The sequence below is a fragment of the Mastomys coucha genome, unplaced genomic scaffold, assembly GCF_008632895.1.
Source record: "Mastomys coucha isolate ucsf_1 unplaced genomic scaffold, UCSF_Mcou_1 pScaffold1, whole genome shotgun sequence".
NCBI classification, from domain to species: Eukaryota; Metazoa; Chordata; class Mammalia; order Rodentia; family Muridae; genus Mastomys; species Mastomys coucha.
Genome location: NW_022196891.1, coordinates 40,289,942 through 40,301,848, shown reverse-complemented (window position 1 = coordinate 40,301,848; position 11,907 = coordinate 40,289,942).

Here is an 11,907-nt window from a genome sequence, read left to right as displayed (position 1 = left end):
AGAAATCCACCTGCCTCTGCCTCCAAAGTGCTGGGATTAAAGGTGTGTGCCACCACAGCCCAGCTGATAACTTGCTTTTGCTGTTCTTTAACTTTCTCACATGGAAAGTTAGGGTTTCCATGTGATTGAATCATACTAGACAGAGAATAAGGTGAGTCAGCATGGGCAAAGGCTTTGAATAAGGCTTGATATTACAGCTGACCTCAATGAATTATTTATTGTTACTAAGTGTAAGCATTCAGAAATCATGCTAAATGTTAATACAGAAGACTGTGTTGGGCTGCTCATAAAATAGGGAAGAAAGTAGAAGTGAGAGAAAATTGAGGCTGGAACTCTGGTCTACCACACATGCCTTAGGTATGGTCTGGAAACCAGGAAGTTACTGGCCAGTGTCACTGTTGAGACTCATGGTCCATGCAGAACGTCATGTTTGGAATATCTACCTACAAGAAGGTGAAGCACTTAGGTATTGCAGATTTCATGAATGTGTTGCTGGGGTGGGATTTTCTTTGCATATGGGCCCTGGATCCTTTATTTATATAATATATAATACATTTATGTAAATATACTTATAATTATATAAAATAAAATAACAATTATATAGAATTATATATATTTATTATAAAAAGATAAACACACTCTACTGTAAAAAAGCCAATGCTGTGTTTCCCACATTTGTATGTATGTTCTTCACACACACACACATATATGTTCACAAATTCATATGAATGTATACACACACATATGAATAAGTGCTAAACACTATGCACCTGGCTCTAGGTTTAAACATTTTCAGCTTCCTTTGCAGTGGCTCCTGCATCAGGACTGAGAGCTCTTGTGGTACACCCCTTCTTTGATCCTCACAACTCCACCAATGCATTGATATCATTATTTCTAGTTTCAGCAAGAAAGCACGCCCATAGCAGCTTAGTGGATATCCTAGATGGAAAAACTGTGGCCAACTTCTGCTTGTTGGTGAGCTGAACCTAGACTCCTGGCTTGTGTCTCATCTCAGTATTCAGAGCTGTGATATTTGGTCTTCTAAAGGACTTAAGGGAACACATTCCACTGAAGTGAGCTTGACTGGTTATATCAGATGGTTTGAAACAAATAAGCCAAGCTATTGATGTCATAGGCCACACAATTTGGTATCCATAAGCCAGTGCTGAATGGTAAGTTGGTTTTCAGGAAGAGAAATGTGAACAACATCCTGAGAGACATAAACTATACCTATGCTGCTTATGGTTAATTAGATTATTTTGATCTTGTCCCAAACGAGCAATATGATTTTTGAATACGAAACTGCTTGTTATATGAAAAATTAAAAGACTGAAAAAATATCAGCAGTAGATATTTTAAGTACCTTCTCTAAACAAGTTGAAGTATTGAGATTTTTTTAATGCTTTAACCTAATTCTGAAATACAGCAAGGGATAATACTAATTAACACTTTCTCCTGGAACCATTTCTAGGTCAATGGTTCACATAAAAATTCATTTGTTGAGCACATAATATATGTATTGATGCTGTTGTGTGCGATACATAATTACAAAAAAAAATTCCCCGTGTTCTGCTAATGATGTGTCTATTTTTGGGAATGGCTGCTGATCAATGAGTAGTCAATAAAAGAACAAGCCACATATTTTGAGTTTGAAAACATCCAAGAATGAAAATAAATGGAACATGGATGGGGAATGGTTACTATTCCTAAGAAGGGACGCTTGAGCTGAGAGATGAGGTGCCCGAGCCTGGTTATCTGAACACTATGGAAGTGGGACAAAGTCAGAGGCAAAAAGAAACAGACAGGACTGACCTAGGTGTGTTGAAGGCAGCAAAGAATGGTATGAACTAGAGTTGTCAGGTAGGTAGTCCTAGAGAACTTGGTGACCACAGTGATTAGATTTATGTTCATGGGAAACTGAAGTAGATTGTTTTGTGAGGAAGAAAGATATAAGTAGATTGATTCTGCCTTATATCAATCTCCTGCCTGAAGACTAGGCCCTATGGATATTCAAATCTTCTCTCTGGTGCTGCATCTGGCCTTTTATGTGGATGCTGGAGATCCAACCTCAAACTCAGGTCTTCATGATCATAAAGTAAACACTTTTCTCATAGAGCCATAGTCTGAGCTTTTCAGAACACATACCTTTATGTATGTACATTCAATAACAAATTGTATAACTAGCTTTCCTTGCTGAACCTTCATAAAACTGTGAAGAAGAGGCTTGAAGTATAAGCAAAAAAAAGAGTCAAGAATGACTTCAAGGCTCTGTGCCCCAGTGTAGGGGAATGCCAGGGCCAGGAAGCAGGAGAGGGTGGATTGGTGGGCAGGGTGAGGGGGGAGGGTGAGGGAATAGGAAGTTTTTTTGGAGGGAATCCAGGAAAGGGGAGAACATTTGAAATGTAATTAAAGAAAATATCTAATAAAAAATTTAAAAAGCTTCTAACATCTATATATACAATTTCAAGGTTAAACATTTCTAAAAGAAAATTTGTAAATAGTTTTTATAGATGTATACAATGCATCTGATCAATTGGTGAAAAAGAACTAATAATCATCACAATCTTAATATGTTTTAAAAAGAAAAAAAGGATGCCTTCAAGATTTTAATCAGATAACAGAGTAGGCAGTGCCACTAACAGAGAAGATTAGAGAAAGAGCAACTTCTGGTACAGAAATCAATCATTCTCCTTTGGACACTTTAAGTTGAGGATATAAGATGTTTGAGTGGAGATAGAGTCTAGATGGTTGTTTAGCACTGGAGTTTAGAGGAAAGACTGTTATTAAATGTTTAGATAGACCTTGGGATCCAAATATATAGATGCTCTGCAGAGGTATGCATTATTAGAACGAAATTCCTCTGGGGGACTAAGAGGAAAGTGAGAAGGCCAAGAAGAGAATACTGGATAGTGAAAGAGTCTGGCATGGAAGTCAACAAAGTGAGAAATCACTGGCATCAGCAGAAAAGTAGGAAACTCAAGGGCTAAATGAATGCTGAAGTCTTAGAATAAGTCAACTGTGTCAGATACTTTAGATGTCTTAGAAGGAGAAGACAGATATGTGGCCCCTGGATTTGCAAAATAAAGGCCATTAGTTTAATTTTAAACAAATAGTTTTCCAATACTGGTTTAGGGCAACAGCTTAATTGGAGCATAATGTACAGAGTGTGGGATTAGGTGTTTTCTTCTGTAGGATGGCCTCAATCTGCTTAGAAGAACACAAGTAGGGACTCCTCTTCTGGCAAAACTCAGGTAGCTCTCATTCTTATCTCCAAGATCTCATTGGGTAATTTGGTGTTTTTCCTACATAGACATGAGCATCTTGCATCAGACCTGGGATTTTTAGGAGCAGAATTGCATCCTTATTCAAAAGGGAAATAAAGCAGCCTCATACTGTGCTGATGTGTTTCAGGTGATCTGATTAATAGAAAGCCAGATTATTTTTAGCATAATTGTACACTGCATCTAGGGCAAGCTCAAGGGAGATTAGGTAGGCAACGAATTGTCCTGGGTTTGTAGATGGCTGATGGAAAATTGCATAATTTATAAAAATGAAGACCTTTCCTCAAATATCAATCAGTTCATTGAATCTCGTTGGCATTCCTAGACACTAATGCACATAATGTGTGGATAGACTCTATTATACATGACATCTGGACTGGGAAGAAAACCAGAATGTCAGCAGATATAGCAAAGGTTATGATAACAGTGACAGCCAATCTGGCTGACAATGCTGCATGTTCTTTTGACTGCCTGTGGGTGAACAAGACAATCTTGTAAAAGCAAATAAACATATTAACATTAAGACAGGCAGGGTTTTGAGAGAGTGCCAAACTGCACATATCATGTGTGGACTCCTCTCAGGGTTGGTTAACTTGGAGAGGTGCATCTTGCTACCGAGTAGAGTTTGCATTCCTCTTCCCTGTGGAGAGAAGTTGGACATGTTGTCTAAGGGTTAGGAGTCTGTGCCAAGATGTGAGTGTTGATGTCCTAGTTGTTTCCTGACTCCCCTTCTGTGAGCATATGTTCAGCTTGGCTCCTCCGCGTTGTCTGGAGGAGGCTTCCAGAGTGATTCTGGGCAGAGCTTGGCACTTGCTGGAAAAGCATCTGATCCCACTTCATTTTCCTATACTCTGGCTTCCTGTGCCCATCAGCAGTGGGAAGCTGGAGCTTTGAGTTTTGGGCCTTCTCCGTGCAGTGGAGTGCCAGTTGTTGCCTGTGTAAGAGAATGACTATGATTTAAAGTAGACGTCTTGATGGCTGTATTCATATCTGTGCAGTAGAGAAATCCTCTATTCTACTGTCAAGAAGAATCATCAAAATATTATAGGTACAATAATGCATACAGTAAGCTGAAATCTGACAAATGATTGGTACCTCAAGGGGATAGGAATAATTTTGTGGAGGACGAGAGTGGATAATTCACAATGCTCAAATCCAGGAGGACTGATGGGAATATTTGGTTCAGGTTATAATACTGAGGACCAATTGACCCTGTAGAAAATGTATGATTACACATCTGTCCACATATATTCAATTAGGACAGACAACAACACAATTAAGTAAAAACAAACAAACAAACAAAAAATGAAGACATTTGAGGGATGGATGGAACTACTTTGTGGCATCTAGTGACATAATTTCACAGAGCAATGTAATTTTCCAGGGGAAAGAACATGTTGAGATTATTTGAGATTTTAATTTCACCAATAAGAAACAGAAGTCAAGTCTCTTGACTCTCTGATTCTATGAGCCAGAGTTACGACAAGAAGTCAAATATCCTGCTTGTGGTTGGTATGCACCCCCAAAGATTGGGGACCCCCTCAGGTGCCATATCTAAACTGTGGTAAGATAGGGGCTATACTGTGCATTTTCCCCTCTCAAAGAAGTGATCTTTACAAAACTCAATTTTAAAGTCTTGCTGATAAAACTATTTCAATAAAATACATTTGTGTTTCAAATAATATCACAAGGGAATAAATTCATAGTGACTACAATTTACAAATTGAGTAGAATATGCCTGCAACTGTACTTTATATATGAAGAATTCCATTCAATTAATTGTAGCCATGGAAGCATCGACTTTTCACAGGTGCCAGGAAAGTATGACCAATCCTTACATAATGTAATTTGAGCAGAAACATTTTTTTTTTAAAAAAGAAAAAAACTAGAATTTGATGATGCTCTTTGTTGAAGTGTGAATTGTATAACTGCTTTGGAAAATGGTTTAGTACATGTTAAAATGCAGAGGTGATACAGCCTGGTGAACAACTGGATCACTGAGAAAAACCAGGGCTTATAACATCATGTTAAGAACTAAAATCCCCACTAACATTTAGGAAACAAATTTATGGAATCATTATAGTGTAAAAACAGATGGGTTATAGTTGTATGAATTAGTAGAAATAGGTAAAAGAACAAAAAATCTATACTGACTTTTATATATTCAAAATGAAACCTTCAAATAGCTAAACGCTGTATGGGGAGGCCAGAAAACTCATGTGAATTTAATAAGAGAAAGTAAGGCACTAGTCAACAGGAAAATAAGGATTGTGGCTTCCTGTTGAGTGGTAGATGCATTTGATTGAGGGAAGAGAGAGCTTATAGGTACTAAATGGTACAGTGGTGGCTGCATCAGTATTCTTTCAAAGTATATGCTGACTGGGTCTACATTCATCCTGATGCACATTCTGGGTTTCAAAACAGAAAATATGAATAAAGAACATTTGAGTACTCTAACTCCCCATTTACAAGCACTAGTTTAATATTCAGTAATAAGTTATAGCTTTTACAGATATACAGGCAGATAGGCATGCAAAGAGTCACACAGAACCATCCTTTTGAATATGTATGGAATAGGTTCCCGGATACAAAAGACAAAGATGATAAAATCCTTGCTATGTAATAACCTAGAATTGAAATGTATGCATTTGGGGGTGCCTTAAAGTTTCTCTAGATCACATATAAAATATTGACACTGTAATAAGTCTAAGTGTCTATTAAATTGTTTAGGAAATAATATGATAAGAAAATACCAGGACATGTAAAGCACATATACAAGTTTTTGCCTGAAGCTGTTTGGTTTGTGGTTGGACCCTGGATACACAACTGTGTTACTTTTCATCACTGTGATTAAAGTTGAGAAAATTTATTCATAAATAATCCTTTATATAATATATTCTGATCATAGTTTCTCCTCATTCATCTCCTCCTAGATTTTCACCATCTCTCTACCCTTCCAATTCTATGCCTTCTTTCTCTTTCTCTGTATAAAACAAGCAAATTTTTAAAAATAAGGATATAACAAAACAAAAAATCACAAGAAAATGTGAGCAGCACCCCACACACACATAAACAAAACCCAGAAAAGCTCAAAATCAGAAACCATAATATATAAGCAAAAGGCCAGCAAGATTTTATTTTTAATACTTGATCAGAGCAATATGAGACAAAAATGTTCAAAAATATCATTGAGTTTGCTTTATACTGACCATTTACTGCTGGGCATGGGACTTGCCTTAAATTTGGTTTGTATACCCAGTGCTACCTTCATTGGGGAAATCTAATTTTTCCTTTGTTATCCTTTGCCAATTCTAGATAACTTCTTGGTTAGGAATGAGTGCTTGTGTCCACTTCCACTCACCGAAATGGGAGCCTCTCTGGCTTAGACCTGTGCGGGCCTGTGATTGCTGCCACAGTCTTTATGGATTCCTATCTGTATCAGTCCTGTTATGTTGGAGGACATTGTTGCCTTGGGATAACACACCACCATTGACTGTTACAATCATTCTGCCTCTTCTTCCACATAGATCCCTAAGCTCAGAAGGGAGGGGTTTATTACTGAGTGCTTCAACATCTTCAGAAATCTTCTCTGATGATGGCTAAGCTGCACTACTGGTATATTCTTTTAGCGGAACAGTGGTATTTGGCTTTCCCCATGTCCTTGGACTATTCTAGTCTCAGGTTCCTGGCCACCTGAGAAGCGTTAGGTAGGTAGGGGTTACATCTCATGGAATGGGCCCTAAATCTAATCAGGTACTGGTTTATTTCTCCTACAATGCTTTCGTCATTATTGGAACAATGTATCCTTCAGGCAGGTCACTGTTGTAGCTGGCAGGTTTGTAGATGGGCTCCTGCTTACCTTTCTCCTCTGGTTTTGAGGCAGGGTCTTACTCTGTATTCTGGTCTGTTATGGAAATTACAGCAGTTTTCCTGCTAGAGCCTCCCTAGGGGTAGAATTTCAAGTCTGAGCTTCCACATCTGCTAAAGAAAAAATTTGAGGGAAGATTTACTTTTTGGGTTATGGTTTGAGAGGTTTTTTTTTTTTTTGGTTTATGGTCACTTGGCTTTGCATCTCTGGGCTTGTGGTAAGATATTAAAGCATGCTTAAAAAGCACAATGAAGCCATTCACTTAGTGGTGTGTAGGAAGCAGAGGACTTGCAGGTAAGATGTTTAATTCAGTCCATGGTCCATGGCCTGATATTTATACAGGCCCCAGCTCCCACAGCCCATTGAGGTTAAGCTTACCAATGAATTAACCATTGATGAAATTATCACCGTCATGAACCAATCATTTTTCAAGAGCTCGCTATCTAGGAGCCAAGCCTTTGCTATTTGAGGCTTTTAGAAAAATTTATATTAAAATCACAATAGAGTTAAAGAATGCAACTGTATTTATACTTAAATTTAGTAAAGGTTTTATTGTGGAGAAATATAGCACCTTAATCATTTTGATTGTACATATCAGTAGCATAAAGTACATACAAAATGTTGCACAACTAATATCTTAAGCTTTTCCCTTGCGACATTTTACTCAGTAAACTGTCCATTTCCCTTAGCTTCAGCCCCTGGAAACTACCATTCTCTTTTGTTTCTAAGAAGTTACCTACTGTATATATCTGAGGTAAGAGGGATATTACATAATTTATACACACTTGCTTCTATGTGTAGAATACTTTAACTCCTCCCTCAAAAAAGAGAACTGAAAATCTATTCCAATTACTTATTCTGGGAAACATATGAAAACAAATACATAATACTCAGTTCTTTCCATCAGGCACACATATAAGCTTTCTGTGGCCAAGTAATTGTGTAGTTAAAAGTATTAGTATAGTAAGTTGATGGCTATTGGGAGAGAAGGTCAATTTTCTTCAAGGATGACGATCAAGGAGAGGCTACTAATGCTCCAGTAGAAGATCTCATATACCCATTCTTACACTGGAGGCACTAAAAAGATTCAGTAGGCATTAAACTATAATAAAAACGATAGAACTCGTAAAGCTGGAAAGGAAAATCATGTGGGGCTAAGAGCAGTTGAAGAGTAGGGAACTGGAGTTGGATTAAATATGAACTTATTACATGTTTGTATGGATAGTAAATAAAATATTTAATAGAAATTTACCTAAAAGCATTAAGAAAAAGGAAATTCATCTAAAGCTTTTTAAAGAAGGATGGTAGTGCATCTGGGATTTGCTTAGAGGGAAAAATCTTGCAGTAGGCTCATGAATTGATCTGTCAATCAGACTGTGAATTTTCTGCTCCCACCTCTTTCACATAGTTCTCTGTAACCCATCACATTTACTAAAACAAACAAAATGCATGCTATTTCACCTCAGTCCCTTCTGCTGTCAGCTCTTGGCCAGAGAGTGTTCAGTGATTTCTTTGCATTGAGATAAAATTTGATAGCCTGGGATCTTTCTGGGATTTCTCTACAGGGGAGACTTCATCTTTAATGTGGTAGAATTGATAGAATAGCACTTTGGGCTTCAAATATTTTTATTTGCCTTAAAGAACCTCTGCTATGAGTATAGTTGGGCCAGGGCAGATTCTAGCATTTCAGTTTTGCTGCGTTTCTGTGGGGCTATGGAGCTGATCCCTTTCTGCAGATCTCTTTGATCTGGCTCACCTTCCAGGGTACTCCTAAGTCTTGCTCCTCTCCAGTGTCAGGTAAACCTGAAATCGTACCCTAGCCACAGTTAAAATCTTGCCTATGATAAACTTTCTGCAAGGTACTTGCCTTCTGCTCTGTCTAAGTTCATGTGTGCCAAGATCAAAGGACAAAACACCAGATACTCACTGCAAGAGCTTTATGGAATACCTGAGTTTTGGGTTCTATCAGGACAAGATAATGAATTTTTTTTTTTTTTGCCTTGTAGGGATATGAGGAATTTAGTGTCATTTTTATTAATTCAAATGTCCCAAACAAACACTGTACGTTTCTGAGAAATACAGCAAAGAGAATATGGTATTTAAAAAAATACCAAATCAAATGATCATGTAATTCTCTCTGTATATATACTCACATCTCATTTATATGAGATATAAACGAGTAGGTATAATGCATGTAAGGAGAACCCAATGGCTGTGACAACTTGGCTACAAGAATAGCTTTGAAATAATAGTTTAGCTACCTAGACTAAGATGAGAAACTGAGCCCCACATAGAATCTAACAGGAACAAGAAAAACATCATGGGGAGAGTCAGACACTGTAAGGTCTGGTTAACTCGGTCTTTGCTGGAGACTCTCCTGGATCAGTTTATAAACTTCAGCCTGTTTTTGGTTTGAAAAAGTCTGAGCATGTTTTACCTTATATGAAATCAGAAGTGCCTCTAGGATCCAGGTGTTCTAAGATAACATCTGTTAACAGGTTACCCACTGTTACCTTCAGATACCCCTTTCTACCGTCATCTCTCTCATCTTTCCTTCCACCTATAATGGCTTAGGGATGCTAGATAAAGAAGATGTACGGCTTCATTAACCGAAAAAGAAAGGTTAATCTTTAGTCTGCTCAAGTGAATTAGTAAGCAATCAGACGTTAGCTAACAAGTACAAATAGGCCATCTATTCTTGAAGATGCTAGGAAGAAGCTCTCAAAATAAACCCTGAAGGAGGAGGGAGAAGAAATAAAAAGATTCACACTTCCCTACACCCTTTGCATCCAAAATGTTGAGAGTAAAGTGATGGATTATTTGAAAATTTAAGCAGAGGCATTAATTATTCCAAAAAAGGGAGGCTATGTTTAAAAATATAAAAGAATGTTCTAGGAATTCCAAGGTGTCAAGGCAAATAGTGTATCTCTAACTTTGTAGGGGAGAACAGAGTTCATTCTGGACTTAGATATGAGTGACCAGGACCCAAGAACAAGGGTTTAGGTTACTCCAACTCTGTTTTCTAGCAGGATAAGTTTCATGAAGTTTCTATAGTAACAAAAAGAAAATCATTAATCAATGTACCTTTCAAATACATTACTTGATTCACACAGGCAGGTTATAGCAAAGCATGAAAACTCTCCTAGAGGCATCAGGTGCTATCTAATGACATCCTTTACCTTTTAGTTGGTGAAAGGTAGGTAGGTGTTCACTCATTGCAAAAGATTTACCTAGTAGCCACAAAGATGTCAGTCTCAAGACAGAGAAGGACAGTAAATAGGCATTTAATGGTGTTAAGGATAGCTCAAGATAGTTTGGCTGTTAACCTGCAAAATTCCAACCTCTCTCCATCTTTGAAGTTGTAGTCAGTTTTCAGCCTTGTAGACAGTTCTGTGTTAAAAGGTGATTTTCTGGGAAATGTTGTTTTATACCAGGTTAGGTGAGAAAATGTGCTTCATCAAAATGTTTTGAGAGTGCACTTTAAAAGATACAGAGGAAAAAGCTTGTCATTCTGGAAGAAATTTAGGAAGTGTTAATAAGCCAAAAGCAGAAATTACTCTATTGTCTGGTGATGATGCATGTTAAATATGATTTATAAATCTATTGTTTAGAATCAAAGTGGTAAGTTTTAAAGCTTGAAATCTTAGAAGCCATTAATATAGGTAACGTTGGTAATGGTGGCAATAATTTATTTAAACCTTTACTTTTGAGCTTTACAAACCTTAGGTTGCATGGGAACAGTGAGAGAGTAGAGGATGGGTAAACTTGTGATGGTTGGTCAGCAGCCAGAGCAAATGGAGAAAAAGGAAAGTAAAAAAAAAAAAAAGATGAAGATTTATGAAACTGTGTCACTGACTCTATGGGAAATGTTGGATAAAGGGAATTTGAAGAGACAGAATAGTCTTCAACATTAGAAATTAGAGAAGAGAGGGAAATTAAGTGTGGCTGAGTTTGTAATCAGGATATCCACATGATACTTAGAATTCTGTAAGTAGATATTGAAATACATTTTCTGAAATCTCCTGGCTCCTTGCATCCAGCAGAGTGAACCCCTTGCTATATGTGTTCTGGTTATATTTAATTGTCTTTATGGGGGCCATGGAAATAAGAGCATTTGATAGCCATATTAGAACCTTTTAGAAAACATTGCCCTTGAATTTATCTGGGTTATTGAAATGATTTGGTCATCAAAATGTTTGTTTTTTCTTTCCTCACTGTCTTCTTGGCCATGAACTTATTTATGTACAGTTAGATGAAATAGGTTTTATAATTATTGATAGAATAATAAGTGTACATTGGAGAGAGTTATACATATATGATTATAATATATATAATACATACATATGTAAAATTTAGTGATATGTTTTATATTCCTGCCACGAATTCTATAAGCTAATTTGAATGTTTAAGAAAAAAGGAAGGAGCCAGGCAGTGGCACACGCCTTTAGTCCCAGCACTTAGGAGGCAGAAGCAGGCAGATTTCTGAGTTCAAGGCCAGCCTGGTCTACAGAGTGAGTTCCAGGACAGCTGGGGCTACACAGAGAAACCTTGTTTCGAAAAACCAAAAAAAAAAAAAAAAAAAAGGAAGGAATAAAATTAGGGATATGACTTTCACACTTCTATTACAGTATTTTTCTGATTTCTTTAGGTCTTTGCATTCTATATTTCTTAGGCACTAAAAATTAAATCGCTTGAGCAATTCTTTGGGAAAGGCCGGGCTTAAGTCCAGGCACCTGCAGGGCTGGCTCATGCGAAACG